Raw genomic sequence first — 16,069 nt, 5'->3', positions numbered from 1 at the left:
TACTTGCACGTTTTTCCCAATCTGTGTCGCCAAACACTTCTGCATCATCCTTTGATATGTTGCTCCCGCGTTTTTTAGACCAAAGGGCATTGTTCTGTAGCAAAACACGCCGTAAGGTGTGATGAACGCTGTTTTTACTTCATCTTCTTCTTTCAATCTGATCTGGTTGTAACCGGAATATGCGTCCAGGAAGGAAAGACGTTCACATCCAGCCGTGGAGTCGATAATTTGATCGATCCTCGGGAGGGGAAAGTGATCCTTAGGACAATGTTTATTGAGACACGTGAAGTCGACGCACATGCGAAGGACTGTCGTGTGTTTCTTCGGCACCATCACTGGGTTAGCTACCCATGTGGCTTCTATAGATATCTCTTTGATAAAACCAGCATCCTTAAGTCGATCTATTTCTGATAGCATAGCTTTGCGGTTTGGTTCCGAAAAACGCCGCAAGGGTTGTTTGATTGGTCTCGCGAGAGGATCCAAGTTGAGGTGGTGCTCGGCAAGTTCCCTGGGTACTCCTGGCATGTCAGCTGGACACCATGCGAAGATTTTCCAGTTCTCATGGAGGAACTCGACGAGCGCGCTTTCCTATGCGAGGTCCATGTCGTTTGCGATGGACGTCGTCTTTTTCGGGTCTGTCGGGTGAATCTGCACCTCCTTAGAATTTTTCTCGGTGTTGAAAGTTGATTCTTTGTTTGGCCTTCCAACGTCTGGCAGCACGTCGTAGTCAGTCATACTCCTTGACGCCAGATACTCAGCTTGCATCCCGGAAGTTTCTGATATCCGGTGAAAATCCTTATCGCACTTATCGGCTAAGGCGAAGCTTCCTTTGACTGTGATTGGTCCCTTTGGTCCAGGCAACCTCCACAACAGGTATGTATAATGTGGCACCGCCATAAATCTAGCATATGCTGGTCTTCCCAACAGAGCGTGGTATTGTGACGGAAAATCCACGACTTCAAATTCCAGTCTCTCGATTCTATAATTCTCTCGGGTTCCAAACTGAACGTCGAGATTGATCTTCCCCAATGGATAACTTGGTTTCTCCGGTGTGATACCGTGGAACCTTGTGTCTGTTGGCTTCAAGTTTGCTAGGGATATGTTCATCTTTCTCAATGTGTCTGCATACATAAGGTTTAAGCTGCTGCCGCCGTCTATGAACACTCGAGAGACATCAAATCCCGCAATAACTGCTGGTAAAATAAGTGCTGACTGCCCTGGTCGAGGAACTTGCTGCGGATGATCTGCTATGGTGAAGCCAATATCTTGCCCTGACCAATTAAGATACTCGACCGTTGGTGGAGGCATTTTTTCTGCCATGAACACCTGTCGTGAGATTACTTTCTGAGCTCTATTGGATGGCCTTCCCTTCTGAATCATCGACACCGCTCCGTTGGAGTTAGGATCAACGTAAGGTGGTGGTGGAGGTGCTGCCGCTATTCTGAGCTGATGTCGATTGTCTTCTGTAATCGCAGGGGGAGGTGGTAAGTGAATCTCACCCCTGGGTTCTCGAGGATTTCTCTGTGCTGCCCGAGCGTTAGTGTGCTCTGCCCACCTTAGCATTGCCTGGAAATTGCGACAATCTTTCTGCAGATGTCCTGACTGTCTTTTTCCGTTGCTGTCGAGGAAAAAATGCATCTGACACGGCCCATTCATCATCTCTTCAAGAGACACGAAAGGCCTCGGGAACCTAGGACCGCTATTTTGCCTGTTGTTTCGAGAATCGTCTCTATTATCGCCTCGCTGCTCATTGCTCCTCTGATAATCATCTCTGCTATTTCCTCCTGTGTTTGCCCGAAAACCTGCCGAAATTTATCCTGGAGCGTCATAGTTCGGGTACTGCCGAGGAAATCGTCGCCTCGGTTGATAATTTCGACCACGGTCCTCCTCTGGCGACCTGTGCCGTTTGTTGTGGACAGCATCTTCTCCATCTGCCCATCTGTTTGCTATTTCCATTAACGCAGATACTGTCTTTGGGTTGGTCCTTCCCAAGTCCTCGACGAAATCTCCACGCCTCATTCCTGCGACAAACGCATCTATCGCTCTCTCGTCAGATATATTTTCTGCCGAGTTTTTGATGATGTTCCACCTTTGGATATATTTTCTCATTGGCTCATCTGGCTTTTGTCGACATGCTCTCAACTCCTCTAACGACGCAGGTTTTTTGCATGTGGACCGGAAGTTCTTGACGAACACATCCTCGAAGCTTTCCCAGCTGTCGATAGATCCAGGAGGAAGTTTCTTTATCCAAGATCGTGCGGCTCCACTCAAATGCACCTGGATGCTTTGCATAGCTGTTGCCCTAGTTCCTCCTGTGAGCTTCACCGTCTCGAGATAATCAACTAGCCAGTCCTCTGGATCCTGAAGGCCGTCGAATTTCTTGAAGTTGTCAGGTAACTTGAATCCTGAAGGGACTCGAGTTTTTCGGACTCTCCTCGTGAAGCACGGCAAGCCACACATATCCTCGTCGTTAAGTTCTGGGGATTGCCGATGTTCCCTTCTGCTTTGCCGCGCTCTGTCGACCCTTGCTTGTGCTGCCGTGTCTCTTGCTCCACTTGGTCCTTCAGGGGCTGCCGCTGTTGCTGCTGCAGGTTGTGGACTATTTTGCCTTGCCACTCCTTCGGGAGGCGTTGATACAAACGCTGTCCCCATAGCTCCAACTCCTGCTATCGCCATATTGTATAGTGTTTCCCTTGGATCTCCTGGAGGTGGTTTAGATGCGAGGATAAAAGCATGTGTCGCCATATACCCAGCCTCTGGTGTCTTAGGGATAATGTTTCCTCTTGTATCTATCGACATAAAGGACATGTCGAGGTTTTGGACCAAGTGCTCTCTTTCTGCTTCGGGTATGTGTTGTAACCTCGATCTTGCTCTGTTCCGAGCCTCCCTGTGGCTATCACCCGAAGTTCTAGATTGTCGACTCAAATCTGCCCTTCTCCAGCTGGATGCAGAAGCTGCCTCATTTCTTCTGTTTAACTCAGCTGTCTGTTTTTCCAATTCTCTTGCAGCTCGTGCGAGCCTATATTGATATGCTTGAAATTCCTCTGGCGTGGCTGTGGTGGCCATTGGTTCTGAGCCGTCCATAGCTCTCGCGGCTCTATCCCACACTGCTTGCGGGAGTTGAATTCTGTGTCGCGGCTGTGGCCCGACGTACTTATTACCCAGGCCTCGTCGCAGATCGGAGGGATCGACGTATGGATTTCCCAGATCGTCGAAAGCCTCACTGTTTCCTCTTGATCATTATTTGGCTCTTCAATGGCGTAAATCTGATGATATTTTGTATTCAGATCTATGTTGGGTTTGGTGACACCATCGTTGAGATTGATGAAGACCTTGCCCACTGTAATAGATTTGTCGATGAAGTCGTAACTGTCGACACTGCTTGAGCCATCGCTTATATATGAGTCCGCAGATGACTCAAACGACATGTCGTTGAAGATCTTGGCGAGTTTCTCTCTTGCCCTGGTGCTGACGTAGCGTGTCGACGAAGTTTCTTCTTCGTCTGATTCGGTTGATGATGTATAGCTTGAAAAATCGGAATCGACCGCCGACGATCCCGACGAAATCAGAATTTCGACATGATACGATCCTTCCTTCTCGACGCGAAAGCGAAACCTTCCGAACGTCATCTCCATAGGCTCCGCCAGATACGCATATGCATCCAAACGGGAGGGTGGGTGAGGAACAAAATCGACAGGACCAGCAGCGATCTGTTTACCTCGATCCATTGCGTTGCTTGCGGTTGATGATGTCGAAGATCTTGAACGTGCCATCGAGATCAGATCCTTACGCCTCTAGTTCCCACAGACGGCGCCAATTGACACGGTATCAACTTGTCAATGCCTATGGATTGTAGGCTAGGGTTTAGTTGGAAGTAGAGGGCAAGTAGATCTCGAAGGTTTCAGCCGAAAAGTACTCGACGATTATGAAAACTAGGGTTTGTAAACAATGATTCGATGATTTCTGCGTCCCTCGACTCCCCCTTATATAGGAGGCGGAGCCGAGGGATTCGTGCCGTACAAATTACAGAGTCCGGGAAGGTTTCTAACTCATCCCGCAAGATTACAAATAAGACTTTCTATTACAACTCTAACTTTCCTTAATAATATCTTGGGCTTCTGAATCTTCTTATTCTTCGGGTAGTGGGCCTTCAATAAACCCCGGGTACTATCTTCGGCAGGCCCATTTGGGATGCCTATGTCAGAAGCTTCCGTGGAAAATAGGATCCTGGGCATGATTTCGTCCAATTCCGTGAATATTTCCTTTGTAGGATTTCTGAAACCAAAAATAGCAGAAAACAGGAACTGGCTCTTCGGCATCTCGTCAATAGGTTAGTTCCGGAAAATGCATATAAATGATGTAAAGTGTGTATAAAACATGTGAGTATCATCATAAAAGTAGCATGGAACATAAGAAATTATAGATACGTTGGAGACGTATCACATGACACCATTATTTCCTGGAGTTTGCCAAAACACACCGTCTGATTGTGTCTTTAACAAGTACCATTACAATTTATGGCACATTTGCTAGAACACTCCACCTGTCTAAAAACGAAAATTTTGTATTTTTTTAAAAACTAGTCATAGCATGGTCATCCCAATAAAAAGTGCAAAAGTTTTTGCTTTTGGACAAGTGGTGTGTTTTGGTAAATGTGCCACAAAATTGTAATGGTTCCTGACAAAGACACAATCAGACGGTATGTTTTAGCAAACGACGTAAAATTACAATGTCATGTAACAATATGTTTGCACTTCATAACAATATATGCAAAATAATTGTTTTCATAAATTGTTCATGCTATTTCTTGCATACATGAAAATCATCTCTGATGCCTGCAGCAATGTGTGGGTACCAATTAGTTTAAAATACAAACAAGGGCGAAATTGGTATTTATATACATAATTAACCATAATAAATTCTAGATTTTCAGTTGGGTGGAGAATGCACAAAATAATTTTTGAGGTGGCATGAAGCCAACACAATCTTGATCAAGCATTGTAAAGCATTGTGAGCTGGGATCTAAGTACTCTAAACATAGACATGATAGATATAATTCTAACAACAGAATTTAGCAACTATGTTATAACATGAGAAGTAACTCAAACAAATGATCATGAATAATAGTGCATTGAAAGCAACTGTTTGTTTATGAGCATAGAGAAAACGTAGCAAAGTGGTACTCAACATTTCATTTATGAAGTACCAAAACATAAATGCTAGGACACCTTTAAAGTTCAAAGGGTGACTAGATACAAGTAATTTAAGAGCAAGCAATAGCTTAATCATGAATCAATCAATAATAATTTTGGGACTATGCACATTGCACTAAGAATGACAACTATGCTCTCTTAATTGTTGCATAAAGAAGAAGATGAAGACTCAACATAAAAGTAAAGGAAAGACTCTTTGCAGAGCAAGCAAGATAAACAAGTTTTATAAACCTTCCAAAAAGTATGGCACTCATTAGCTTTGAACTCTCATTGCCCCTATCATAAGCATCTTGAATGGTTAAAGTTAATGTGATGGCAAATATGAGCTATATGCTTGACAAATCACAACTTTAAAATTTCATGCCCCTTGAATACGAGTACCTAAACCTCATGCTACTCAACTTAGGTCCCAAATAAGTTCTTGTCATTGTAAATATACATGTATCATCGAGAACCGCCAATGGGGTACCTCTTGACCCATGACATAGGAGCATTCCCATACCAAAATGACAAGACAAACAGACAATGAGCATCTCAACAAATTTTTTATTTACTATGGGTACAACTTTTTATTGAAAATGCTTCATAGAATGTTCACTATAGTTCGCTGTAAATTTCCACCATGAATGATGCATGGCTTAGTTTAGCGGCCCAGACGTTTCTCTAACACATATACAAACTCCATGGACTTACAAGTTTCCATTTTATTTCGCACCGCTAGGCATCCATAAGCAAAAGAACATGACATCAACTAAATATGAATAAGTGCAATGTTGAAATCGTTCCCCATGAAATCATGGTTGTGCTAACTCCCAACTCGCAATTTGCAAACATATAAACTTCATAAGGTAGTCACAATGATCAAGTTTATTAATTGCAAGAAAGTAAATGTGCCATCAAGTTCGTGAGAGATTTACTAACTAACTTTCTCATGCCAAGATTTAATTTGGAAGTTAAATAAAAGCATGATGAATATACTTGGAATAGCAATAATGCTAGTAGGTAGATATGATGAACACAATTGGCAAACTTTGGTTATTGGTGGTTGGATGCACGAGTAGAGTTCATACTCAGTATAAGCGAAGGCTAGCGAAAGACTGGGAGTGACCAACTAAGAGAGAAATAATAGCCATAATCATGCATAGCGACAAAACATTATCAATCAAAACATAAAGTGATATTACAAGTCAAAACCTAAATGATCATAGAGGATTTAGTTTACTGGTTATAGTCATAACATGGTATAAGCATGTGCCAAGTCAACCCAATAAAGCATCAAAGGAGAATACCACAATATTATGCTTTTATGATGGAAACAACACATAATTCTTTCAATGGCACATTATGCACTCTTAGATATTTGAGACAAGTCATGCTACAACAATAAATACTAAGCATATGACAAGAATAACATCCAACATGACATGCCAAAGTCTATGCCACAGTCTAGATAAGCTTCCTTTTGCATCATTATAGACATGAAACATTTTACTCGTCTCCAACACCAATCAAATTATTTGAAATAGCTCTCAGAGATGAAAAAATGGACCAGAGAGCTAATCATACATAAATAAAGAAATACTAATGATCTCTGAACAAAATAAGAATCAAAAACCAAGAGGTAAACACAATACTAGAAACTAGCTAGAACACTCGCAGAACAATAAGAGTGAAAACTAGAGCGTTCTATGCAATTAAAATGGAGTGTGTACTTCTCCAAAACAAATATACCGGGATCCAACCATATGCTACAGCAAACAAAACTAAACTAAAATTAAAAAATAAAGATGCTCCAAGAACAACACATAGTGTATGAAGCAACAAAAATATAGCGCAAAGAAAGATGACCTGTTAATTTGCTGATGAAGAGGGGATGCCTTGGGCATCCCCAAGCTTTGATGCTTGTACCCTTGGATATTTATTGGGTGACATGGGCATCCCCAAACTTGAGCTTTTGTCCATTATTCATCTCATCACATCATTCTTCTCTCCCTACACTTGTAAACTTCCTTCATACAAAACTTCACATAATTCTTTATTAGCAGTATTAGTTCAATCAAAATAATAAATACACTTGGGTACAGTTCTGAAATATATCAAACAACTATTAAAGCATTAGCTACTGTAGCAACCTCTTCAAAATGTTCTTTGCTCAAAATAACTAAAAAAAAAGAGATTAAGAGGCAAATGCAAATAGTAGCACAAATTTGTCAAAACAGAACAACATGTAAAGATCGATTTGTTCGAAAATCTTATTTTGCTCATCTCGAAAAGTGGTAAACTAACGAAAGTTAGATAATAACCTGGGGCATATGCAAAAAAATTGGCAGCTCAAAATTCCGCTCTGGCTGTTCATACGAGTTTTTATGGTGACAGCACAAAATCTGTTTTCAGAACATCAACTTTCCCAAATTTTACTTTCTTCCTATTAAAGGATATTCTTGGCACAAAAACGAAATAAAAATGATAAGGAGAGGTTATTATAGAAGTAATAACTTCCAAGACTCAATAAAAGAAAAAATTATAGAAATAAAACATGGGTTATCTTTCAAGAGTGCTTTTCTTTAACCCTTTCAGCTAGGCGCAGAAAAAGAGCTAGCATCAAGTATTATCAAGTGAAGAAGCATCAACATCATAATTGACGGGAGCCTTGCGTCCACGCATCCTACATTTACTCCTTTTCTTAGGGAAATAATGAGAAGTACCTGGTGGGGAGGTGAAAGTCATGATACCTTCACCAACCTCAATCCTTGCTCCTAGGAGTTTTAGCAGGGATCGCCTAAGCGTGATTTGTCCTTTTCCTACACATTCAATGACAAGATAATCAGTGGATACCTTCATTCCTAAGATTTTTGTATGCACTCCTTCAACAATTTCAATGGGTAATATATAAGTATTATCAGTAAGAGATATTTCTTCTTCACCCTCAGAAAGTCCCCAAAGATTTAAAGACTCGTAAATATTTTTAGGCATAATACAAAACTCACACATAATATCTCAACGAGCATAAATTTTTTACCACCTATGTCAACTTTAACTAAAGGGAGCCAACTTGAGGCTTTAGAATTTATTGGAACATGATCATACTTCTCCCGAAGCGTACTATACCATTCTTTCAATCTAGTAGTACTTATCTCAAGGATAATTAATCTAGCAAAAATGCTCACAAGGGATGAATCAAAATTACTAGGTGAGCTATATGTTGCAATCAACTTTTTATGGCATTAAAAGCTTGATCCCATCACACCGAAGGAAATCTCCTCCTGCTACGGTGTCCAAAGCATATCTATAACGCAGAATAAGATCAAAATAAAAGTTACTAAGAAGCAAGCTGATACGTCTCAAACGTATCTATAATTTCTTATGTTCCATGCTACTTTTATGATGATACTCACATATTTTATACACACTTTATGTCATTATTATGCATTTTCCGACACTAACCTATTGACAAGATGCCGAAGAGCCAGTTGTTGTTTTCTGCTGTTTTTGGTTTCAGAAATCCTACAAAGGAAATATTCTCGGAATTGGACGAAATCAACGCCCAGGGTCTTATTTTTCCACGGAGCATCCAGAAGACCGAAGGGGATACGAAGTGGGGCGATGAGGCGCCCAGACCACAGGGCCGCGTGGCCAAGGGTGGGCCCGCGCCGCCCAATTGTGTGGGGCCCTCGTGCCTCCTCCGACTCTGCCCTTCCACCTATTTATTCCCTCCGCCGGGAAAACCCTATTTCCGAGAGCCACGATACGGAAAACCTTCCAGAGACGCCGCCGCCGCCAATCCCATCTCGGGGGATTCAGGAGATCGCCTCCGGCACCCTGCCGGAGAGAGGAATCATCTCCCGGAGGTCTCTTCATCACCATGATCGCCTCTGGACTGATGTGTGAGTAGTTCACCCCTGGACTATGGGTCCATAGCAGTAGCTAGATGGTTGTCTTCTCCTCTTGTGCTGTCATGTTAGATCTTGTGAGCTTCCTATCATGATCAAGATCATCTATTTGTAATGCTACATGTTGTGTTTGTTGGGATCCGATAAATATGGAATACTATGTCAAGTTGATTATCAATCTATCATATATGTGTTGTTTATGATCTTGCATGCTCTCCGTTGCTAGTAGAAGCTCTGGCCAAGTTGATACTTGTGACTCCAAGAGGGAGTATTTATGCTCGATAGTGGATTCATGCCTCCATTGAATGCAGGACAAATGAGAAAGTTCTAAGGTTGTGGATGTGCTGTTGCCACTAGGGATAAAACATCAATGCTTTATCTAAGGATATTTGTGTTGATTACATTAAACACCATACTTAATGCAATTGTCTGTTGTTTGCAACTTAATACTGGAAGGGGTGCGGATGCTAACCCGAAGGTGGACTTTTCAGGCATAGGTGCATGCTGGATAGCGGTCTATGTACTTTGTCGTAATGCCCGATTAAATCTCATAGTAGTCATCATGATATGTATGTGCATTGTTATGCCCTCTTTATTTGTCAATTGCCCAACTGTAATTTGTTCACCCAACATGCTATTTCTTATTGGAGAGACACCACTAGTGAACTGTGGACCCCGGTCCATTCTTTTACATCTGAATACAATCTACTGAAATTATTGTTCTCTACTGTTCTTCGCAAACAAACATCATTTTCCACACCATACATTTAATCCTTTGTTTACAGCAAGCCGGTGAGATTGACCAAAACCTCACTGTTAAGTTGGGACAAAGTATTTTGATTGTGTTGTGCAGGTTCCACGTTGGCGCCGGAATCCCTGGTGTTGCGCCGCACTACACTCCGTCACCAACAACCTTCACGTGTTCCTTGACTCCTACTGGTTCGATAACCTTGGTTTCTTACTGAGGGAAAACTTGCTGCTGTACGCATCACACCTTCCTCTTGGGGTTCCCAACGGGCGTGTGCTTGACGCGTCATCAAGACTGTTTTCTGGCGCCGTTGCCGGGGAACTGAAGAAAAGTTACACCACAGAGATTTCTAACTCCCACGTCAACTGCACGCCAGCACAAGCCTAGAGTCATTTTTGGTTCAGTTTTATTATAAGAATTATTAATTCTAGACAAAGCTTCCTTAAAACTCTCCTCACTCCCTTGTTTGACGGTAAAGATCATTTCCTCAGGTGACATAGTAACAGGAATAGACATAGTAAACCTATTTCCCTCAATCTCAAGCAAGCATTTGAGTTGTTGTGATCCAACCATTTATGTGTGTTGATCCATTCAATCCTCTCTTTTATTCTTCCTTGTTTAGCACAATGTGTTTATCTGAATGAATATAACTCTGGAAGCTATCTATGATTGTAAAGAGATTGTAATGACTGAGCATGTGATTTCTGTAATAAGCTCTAATATAAAGACTCTGCTCGAAAGATAAGTACAATTTGTTAATTGTTCTCTGACCAAGAACAAGGTTTGCCATCACCAATTATGATATCCTCTATGCATCTCTATTTAGTGACTCCTTACTCATTGCAAGTTGAATTATATAAGAAGAAGTTGTTGTCTATAATGACTTGTGTATTGGTAAGTATGATGCTTCTTGTCCGTATTTTGTTTATCGACACTTCACTCCATAAACCCGTGGTCTGGTTTACTAAGTTCAGTTTCGCGTGGGGACAAGCAAAGTCTAAGCTCGGGGGAGTTGATACGTCCAATTTGCATCACCATTTCATATCATAATTTACTGTTATTCATTGATATATTTCATATTTAGAGGTGATACTTATGTCATTCCATCTATTTTTGCATGTTTGGTGATTATTGGAGAATTAACCACCGGAGCCAGGATTCTGCTGGAAAAAGGACCGTCAAGATACCATATTTCTGAAGAACTACAATTCCCAGAAAATATACAAAAAATCCTATTTTGCCAGATGACGGAGGAAGCCAGAAGGGGAGGCCGAGATGGCCCAGGAGGGTGCCAGACCACCCCTAGGCGCGGGCCCATCCCAGGCCGCGCCTAGCCATGGTCTGGGCGCCCTGGCCCACTTCTGGCATCGCCCCTCACGTATTTTAACCCCCGAGAAACCTAAGACCGAGGCAGCGACCAGAGAAATATTCCACCGCCGCTATGGGGTGGAGAACCAGAGAGAAAGAAAAGCTCTCCGGCAGGCAGAATTTTACCGGGGAAATTCCCTCCCGGAGGGCGAAATCATCGCCATCGTCACCGCCATCGAGCTGGACATCATCGGGATCATCATCACCATCATCTGCACCGCCAGCACCATCATCACCGACGTCTCCACGCCATCCCACTGTAACATCTTGGGTTTGATTCTTGTCTAGTTCATAGGGGAAACTTTCCCGGTGTTGATTACTCCTTGTAGTTGATGCTATTGAGTGAAACTATTGAATTAAGGTTTATGTCCAGATTATTATTCATCATTATATCACCTCTGATTATGATCCATATGATGTCTCGTGAGTAGTTCTTTTAGTTCTTGAGGACATGGGAGAAGTCATGCTGTTAGTAGTGGAACTATGTTGAGTAATATGCAATGATTTGATATTTAAGTTGTGGTGTTATTCTTCTAGTTGTGTCATACTGTCATGTGAACATCGACTACATGATACTTCACCTTTATGGGCCTAGGAAAATGCATCGTGTATTTGGCTACTAATTGTGGGGTTGCGGGAGCGACAAAAATCCAAACCCCCATTAGGAAACCGGTGCACGAGGGAGTGTAGAATCTCAAAGTTTAAGGCTATGGTTAGATTTATCTTAATTACTTTCTTGTAGTTGAGGATGCTTGCAAGAGGTATAATCACAAGTATGTATTAGTCCAAGTATGGGGTAGTGCAGTAGCATAGGTTCACCCACACAACACTTACCAAACTATTGAAGATTATTCAGCTATGTGAAGCGAAAGCACTTGACGAAATTCCCCCGTGTCCTCAGAAACGTTTGGTCATCATAAGTAAAACAACCGGCTTGTCCTTTGCTATAAAAAGGATTGGGCCACTCGCTGCAATTATTATTACTGCATTTTATTTACCCGTACTTTATTTATTTGCAATACTAAATACCCTGCAAACCCGTTTTCTAGTGTTTACAGTGAATCCTTGATCGAAACTACTCCGCAACACCTTCTGCTCCTCGTTGGGTTCGACACTCTTATTTATCGAAAGTACCACGATACACCCCCTATACTTGTGGGTCATCAGTCCCCTTACAAATATGGGTCCCAGTGCTGTAGGCCTTGGACTCTTGTGCAGGCCAGGTCGGAAACGCAGGCGGCAGACAGAAAAGTACGCAAACAAAAGCGTGCAGATGGTGGATCGGGTGTGTCCCGCGGTCTGAAGCCCAAGTGTTGTGACACCCCCTCCCCGAGTCCGCAGTTTGGCCCTCCCACCTTCTGTGGTGCTCATTTCTGGATAATCATTGACGTTTAGAGCTCGCCCGTCACGATTTTTGGGGCCGAGCGGCCCAAAAAGCCACTAGTGACACGAAAACGCAGTACCGTCACAAAGAAAGTCATTCGTTAACGGATTTCTCAAACATCAGCCCTGTACCACCATTGATGCTCTAGCTGGTTGTAGTGAATTGGTTTCAGTGTCAGGTCAATATAGGCTCAAGTAGTTCATTTTTTATGTACAGTACCGATGTGACACAAGTTCAAATTAAGAGTTCGGGTTAGAAATAATCGTACACAATTTTACCGTAGTAAATTGTTTGAAAAACAAGAATTCGCAAATGATTTACTTATGTCTCGTGTGCTACATTTTGGTCAATCGGGCCTAACTAACGCCCACTCTTTCTGGTATAAAATAGGACATGGAATCTTACCCGGTCTTCGTCCACTCCACTCCACAACACTCTACACCCACCCCATCTTTAGATTACTACATATCTCGTCGGCGAGACGGAAACTCAATTTCGACCGGAGATCTTTGTCGAATGCCGACAAACTTCAGTGCAGCATGTTGTCCGTGAATCGCGCCAATCCACGCGTTCGGAGGCTGGGCCTACTGCTGATAAGTCCGGTCAAGCTGTCGGCTCGTCATCGACCTCTACCATGGCCACGACGGCGCGAGACTGCGCCCTCGCCCTCCCGCGGGTTTTACCTTGTTAGCTTGTGCATGTTCATCTTGTATTTGTAGCTTAGATCTACTCTAAGCCCCTGTATTTTTGGCGGCTAGATTCGATTATATTGTTTACTCCAGATTTATAATATTTGTTATATTGATGTGATATGTGTGTTTTTAGCTAATGTTTACTACAAATCTAGTACTGTGTTGGTTAGATCTACTAGCACAGATAGGTAGTTCAGTTCGTCGATTAAAATAGACTAGAGGTAGTACAATATTGTGTTGTATTGGCATATATCTGTTATCTCTAGCTTGTGTTTAATTCAGATGTACTAATATTGTGTTTCCGATTTTCATGAATATACACGGTAGAGTACATAATACTGTTTGCTACGTGCCTTCTTATCGTAAACGATTTCTGTAAATTTAGCGTGTATGGCAACATGTCCGGTAGCACACGGTTTTGGGTATCGCCCACCCTTGAGTAGCGACGGTTAGATTTATTGCATGCGACAATTCATATTAGCCATGTGCGACAATCCAATCTGTACTATAGTGTAATGTTTTGATCAAGTGCACGAGAATTTGTGTTGTGTAAACCAACAAGTAATGTTATCTAGGAAATAAGTAATTAATTATCGTCTCGGCCACGTTGACTACACCATGGGAGCTGATAGAGAAAGACGAGGTAACATAGGCAGCTAGCTAGCTTGGTGGAGTACGCAAGGTACAGCGTATATTCACAATTCATCTCAAGCTCCAGAGATGAGAACAGTGGTGACGACGTAGATTGGGTCTACCAATGCTGGCCACCCGATCTAGGAAAGAAACCTTACAACATCTCTACCCGATCCCCAAAATCTGGAGGACAAAACGTTTTCTTATACCTTAACTTTCTATATTTAGCTTTCCAAATTTTGCGCCGCAGATTCGATTCTCAATAACTTAAAAAATTAATAATAATTTTTTTTACAAATGAACCATATGAACCAAAGTTTCAATATTATAAATCAAATTAATGAACGTAATAAATTATTTTAAATCGACCAAGTGAATAAAACATAACTACTCGCCATGGAAACGGCACTAACTCAATAAGATCATCTTATAGATGAGCATGTGCATCCGGGTTCTCAATGCTTCGGTGCATTTTGAAGAACTGGTGGATCGTATTTGCGTCATGTTTAGTCTCAATCTGGTCTTCATTTGAGATGTACCTAAAGTTCTGGTATGTCTCTCTAATCTTCAATGATCATGTTATGTAATATGATGCAACATGTCATTATCTTCAATGATCATGTTATGTAATATGATGCAACATGTCATGATCAATGGAAGGAGCGCTCGTTTTTGGCAAGACGGGTGGTTAGGGAAAACCCCTCTGGCAAATCAATATCCGTCATTATATAATATTGTGCGTCACAAAAATGTAACGGTAGCTCATGTGTTAGCCCAAACCCCACTGAATATTAGTTTCAGACGGGCTTTGCTGGGGAACAGATGTACTCTATGGTTGCAGTTATGCCAAATCCTAATGACGGTAAATTTAAATGATGAGAGGGACCGTTTTGTTTGGGGATTAACGTCCAATGGTATTTTTACGGTAAAATCTATGTATGAAGATCTTATGAGCGATCATACCCCATATTTGAGAAAATATTTGTGGAAGGTTAAAGTTCCTTTGAAAATTCAAATTTTTATGTGGTTCCTTAGTAATATGGTTTTGTTAACTAAAGACAATTTAGCTAAGCGGCATTGGGACGGTTGTATGAAGTGTGTTTTTTGTGGTGCACAGGAAACTGTTGAACATCTATTCATTGAATGTCCTTTAGCTAAATTGCTATGGCGTACGGTTAATTTTACTTTCGATCTTCCACCTCCAACCAATATTACAAATATATTTGGAAATTGGTTAAATGGAGTAGATAGAAAATCTAAAGCTTTCATCCGTGTTGGGGTTTCTGCTTTATGTTGGTCTATTTGGAGGGCAAGAAATGATCTTATCTTTAACAAAAAACAATCCTTTCATTATTTGCAGGTTATTCACATGATGGCTCACTGGGTTCAGCTATGGGCTCTCCTTTCGCTGGAGGGTTTACGGGATGCCATGGTTTCTGGATGCACATGGCTCCTGACGGTCGCTCAGGATATCTTGTGCCAGCCTGGTTGGCGTCATACTAGTAGGCTACAATGATATGTAGTTTTACGCTGCTCTTTTTATTCCGCTGGTTGATTTTTGTATCAACTATTGGCGATGGTTGAGATATGTGAGATGTAAGACTTAATACTTTTTGATATTAATAAAAGGCCGTGTGCATCATCATGATGCAGAAGCCGGGGTTAAACTCCCCATTTCAAAAAAAAATCTGCTATAGGTCTTCGGTTTCCAATACTCGACTCGTCCAAGAATAATGCTATAGCGCTTCTGAAGCACACTGAAGGCTATCTCCACATCTTTCCTCCCCAATGTGAACATTGTTATCAATGGCGTCGGCCAAGCAACAATATGCAAGTACCCTCATGGCCGCTCCGCACTTCATCACCAGGCTTGCACTCATCTCTCCCGATCACTCCTCAGAAGCTTGAACAAATCATCGTGATGCTCCACAGATTTTGTTATTGTGAGGAACAAGTCCTTTTGCATCTAAAAGTGCCACCAGAGTTGCTTGTCGGTATAGATTGCACCGGGGTTGAAATAATCCCGCATGATTTGATCATGGCACTCGGCTCTGTTCCGGTTGATACACGCACAGTTAAATTGCCATCCTTGCCTCGGCCTCCGCCAATCCTTGTTCAAAATCAACATCAAAGCCATCTCT

Source organism: Lolium perenne, chromosome 7, assembly GCF_019359855.2.
Source record: "Lolium perenne isolate Kyuss_39 chromosome 7, Kyuss_2.0, whole genome shotgun sequence".
In the NCBI taxonomy this organism is placed as follows: Eukaryota; Viridiplantae; Streptophyta; class Magnoliopsida; order Poales; family Poaceae; genus Lolium; species Lolium perenne.
The sequence above is the reverse complement of the archived record's forward strand: the minus strand, read 5'-3'. Positions refer to the sequence as shown.